Genomic DNA, 5,206 nt, shown 5'->3' on the forward strand with positions numbered 1-5,206 from the left:
TACAACCATGGAAGCCTTCAAAGCCATAGCCACTACCAAGAAATCTATGTGAACAAGCATGAATCCACACATCCCATGCTATGCTTCCAACCTTCACAAATGCTCCCTTAGCTAACCGATCAAGCCTTGTCCTGCATGACTCTTGCCTTTTTTTCCTTCTCCTTGTCACACCAACAACTACCCTTGTGGCTTCTTATATAGTAGCAAGTCCCACAAAACCACCAAGTGGTATTACATAAACCATGTGCTAAAACCATGTGCTACCTAACCCACTGACCCCACATTTAATATTAAGAATTTAATTCTTTTTACCAATATTAAATAATTACATAAAATATTATCACAATGTTACAATACAACTCATCAAGTATATCCCATGGGAATCTTTACATGTTGCACATCCATCTAGGTGGAACATTACATGACAAAATAAAATAAAATAATACAATATAAAAATGCTATGTAATGTGTGCAACATCCAATATCTCAACAATCTCCCACTTGTATACATTGCATAGGGTCAATCTGTAGCCACATAAATAAACAAGGAAACAATCCCTCCTAGCACATCCACCATCATGGATCAAACTACACCAAGTGCTCCATCTTGGTACCCGCAACAAAATCAAAGTATCTAGCATCTCAAATATGAATGATCTCACCTCCTATTACACCACTGCCACTAGACATACATAGAAGCCATCCAAAGAGAAAACCACCCAACCTGTCACATTAGAAGATCATAAAATCTTGTACTAACTAAAATTCCAAGCACAAAAATCTGGTCCAAAGGTAATAACCTATATCCATAGTTGTCAAAATATCCATAGCTGAAATAGCACCCACAGCAAGTGTCAAATCCATCCAACTATCCATACCTCCAAAGGTATACCAAGTGAATCTCATATCATCAACATATCTAATCTGTGACCTGCAATCACACGTGTCAAGAGCAATATCTACCACATATATACCAAGAAGCTCCCACTGCAAAAGATAATGTGAATTCTATAACCAATCCACTCACAACATCTCAAAGAAGTGAATCCATATAGTATCAAGGACATCCACAATACATAAACTAATATCCTACAAAAAATAACTCTCATAGCAAGTCCCCAAGACTCTCCCAAGTTCTCCACAACCAACACAGGAAAGAGATAAAGAAATAACCATGTCATCTTTCACATGACATACATGAGCAAAAACTAGTGATCACAATCTCTAACCAATCTCCAATCCAATGTAGGCAAAACTGAACATCCAGGAAGATAATCAAGACCAGAGAAACCATGCAAATCATAACATGTATCATGTCCTTCTACACACACCTCTAGATGTAAATTGTGCAAGTATGATCTCCTCCATAAAGCCCCAACAAGAAGCCTCAACAATACCCAAACCATACCATATAACTAATCATGGATGTAAGCCTCTCACAAGAAGATCAAACTCATAAAACCATTCCTAATCCAAGGAATATGCCCAATATAAAACCATCTCCCAAACTCAACCAGTATAACAACATATGCAAATGGAGATAACCAATGCTAAACCATCTCTCAAATGAACCCTCCAGAACTAACTCATGTACCATAACTCAAGATCCATATCCATGAAAGATAAGCATAAATATAATGCACCTAAGAAAAAAAATGGGCTATACCTCTCAAGTAGACTGCCGAGTAGACCAAGAGTGAGGAATGAGAATGCTCATCAAGATACCCAAGTCTCCAACCAAGACTCATCTAAGAAAAATCTCCTCTCAATTCCATATCAGGTGACTGCCCTTTGAACTTCCTACTAAAACCATCAACCGTCCCAATAAATACTTCTCTAATCCAAGAGAAATCAGCATCACCACCGTCTCTAAGTATCCATGAGCACTTATAACACATCAGTATATGCCAACTCCAAATGCAACATAATAATATCATGAAGTATTCAGCTTATGATCAGTGTACTCAATACCAAGAAACTAAACCAAGATCAATGTCAAAGTTCCAACCATGGCCTCAAGAAAATAAACATGACAACATGATCTAGCCATCTCAACCAAAGAGATAACATGCTCTACATGAACATACTATAACGTGTCACAACTTTAAAATGCGTATCAAGAGTATACCATGAATTAAAATAAAACCATCCTCATACCAAGGATAACATGCCAAATAAAAAGCATAAACCACACCTTTACCAAGAACCTCATAAGTCCTCAAAATGAAACCATCTCCATACACCATGAAGAAAACCATCTCCACACACCATGAAGAACCATCTCCACACACCATGAAAATAACCAAGTGCACCATGCAAATGTCAAAGATGCTTCTGCAACAATAGGATCTAAGAAAAATCTCCAACATCTGCAAACACTCAATAAATATATCAATGCCAACAACTCCCACTCAACCGTGGTACCAAGTCACCTGTGACATCATAAAATCCATCTCATACATGAAGATCCAAACCAAACCATGAATCAATCCTGCACTGTCACAAGCTCCCACTAAACCATGTATCCAAGCTATTGATTACATTATGATGAAAAAACCCATCCACTAACCATTAGAATCAATCAAACCATCAAGGAACTCAAAGTGCACATCATGAGCTCTTCAAAAAAAAACAAATAACCATGATCCTCAACCAAGAAGATATACCACCATAATTGAATAAAAAATCTAAGCTAATGAAAATCAAGGATGTACCTATATATCTAATCATGTCATGCCAAAACCCATGACACCATGATCACATCCATGAACTGAACATTTGGCTCTTAATGTGTCCAACCTATCAGCATAAAATAGTCAACCACAATCTTCCACCATGATTGTACCTAGTAACAACATCTCATCCCTTCTACATGAAGAAAAAAAATCAGCAAATCATGTGACTTAGTGCATAGACAACCCAAATCCAAGCCACCAATCTAAATATGCATCAATAATGAAAGATCAATGGGCAAAGAAAACCCATAACCAAGCTATAAATGCAACCTATAAGTATAGACCGCTTACAACACTACACAACTTGTAGATCCAATAAGTCATCATACATATCCAAATCAAAACACTGATAATCATATCACCATGAGACCAATCCGAATAATGAACTGAGTATGCAATGACATCAAATCTTAAATCTTCAATGCCATAAACTCATAAAGTTACCATAGTCAAAATATATACCATAAACTGTTATGATCAATATATCACCAAATAAATCATGCCAAACTTGCACCAAATCTGAACCAATGTGAAAAGCTCTCGAAGAGCCTTTTGTTGACTACTCAAAGTCAAAAATTTGACTCTATATGCCCAAGTTATGCTCTAATCCATGCTCAAAATAAACAACATCTGACTTTAGGGCTCTTAAATCTTGACAAAATTTCAAAATCATAGAACCAAACCTACACCAAGTTGTAGTGCTCTGAATTAACTTTCTAATGCTTATAAGAACTGTAAAATCCAATATTCTGAGAGAAAGTTATGGCCATTTTACTAAGACAGTCTTTTTACCATTTTCATTGTGATTTTTCATATATATTTTTGTGACGAAAATTCTAATGGGATTAAATTTGATAGCTATCATGGGCTAAAAACAAAAAACTCTTTCATTTCCTCTGAACATGGCCAAACTAGGGCATATTATATATCAAAATTTATGAAAATGTTAACTCAGATCCAATGGTGAGGTCTGTTTTTACCTAGGAAGTCATTTCTGCAAGCTACCTATCAAGCCTTGTCCTGCATGACTCTTGCCTTTTTTTCCTTCTCCTTGTCACACCAACAACTACCCTTGTGGCTACTTATATAGTAGCAAGTCTCACAAAACCACCAAGTGGTATTACATAAACCATGTGCTAAAACCATGTGCTACCTAACCCACTAACCCTACATTTAATATTGGGCATTTAATTCTTTTCCCCAATATTAAATAATTACATAAAATATTATCACAATGTTACAATACAACTCATCAAGTATATCCCATGGGAATCTTTACATGCTGCACATCCATCTAGGTGGAATATTACATGACAAAATAAAATAAAATAATAAAATAGAAAAATACTATGCAATGTGTGCAACATCCAATATCTCAACAGATAAAGTATTGGGAGTTTCTTGAAGGTTACTACTCTAGCTCAAGTGTACTTTACCATAGATTCCTCCAAGGTTAAAATCAATTTTCTTGCAACCCCTTTTGAAAAATCTTTAGCAAGTGTTGTTCCTTATGAAACTTTCATTACAATTCCCCTTAATATCATCAAGTGATAAGTAGGACATATTTTCCATAATAAATCAAATTGTGATATGGTTGTCAAGATTTAACTGTAGAGTGTTTTAGTCAAAATCATTGGCCCATGTTTCATGAGTAGTAGTTTATAGGAGTCCATCTCTCATGAGAATGAATGGAATACTTTATAAGACACAAAACTTATTGAAGGTTTTGCAAAGAGGGTTACAAGAAAAGTGGTGGAGGAAAATATATGGTTAAGTGTGCTTGGGATAAAGTAGTATTGGGATAGGTGACCCCTCAAAAAGTCCTTGTGCCTCAACTCTACATGAATCACGTAGATGAAATAATTTCTAAGTGGTACATTAATTCTCATGGGAAATGTGTTCTTCTGAACCAATTCTCCATTATGGACCACAATAATTAGTGATCCTTGTTGCAACACATGTAAGAACATTTGACAGGCTAGTTTTAGGATTGTAAACAATGTGAACTATTTCACCAAAAGATCCATTTACCATCCCTACTTGTATCCATATGTTCATTGTCATCATTATGTGTTGGCCTTCAAAAAGTAGGATCTTCTTCTCCATTTTTTCATCAATGGTGCCATTTTCTATAGTGATTTGATGTTTGTTGCAACACTTATTGCAATTGGACAATTGGGCAATTTTATCTTCTTATTATGTAGTCTGACCAAATCATTGGTAGAAAATAAGTGCATTAATCTATCAAATTCTTCCTTTTCATTTAATGTCATAGGTGTATCTGTGTGCCTCAATAAGTGTTCCCAATCCTCTTGTCTTGGTTCAACTTCTCCAATATTCTTCAACAACTATCAAAATTGTACTTGTTCTACACTTTCACCCTTTTATCGATAAGTAGTCTTTAAGGTGACCACTATCCTAAATTGTTTCCATAATGTTCTTGCAATTGATTGTGATGTGTAAATAGGCTT

This window comes from Cupressus sempervirens, chromosome 3, assembly GCF_028749045.1.
Source record: "Cupressus sempervirens isolate cs-2001-9-10 chromosome 3, ASM2874904v1, whole genome shotgun sequence".
NCBI lineage: Eukaryota > Viridiplantae > Streptophyta > Pinopsida > Cupressales > Cupressaceae > Cupressus > Cupressus sempervirens.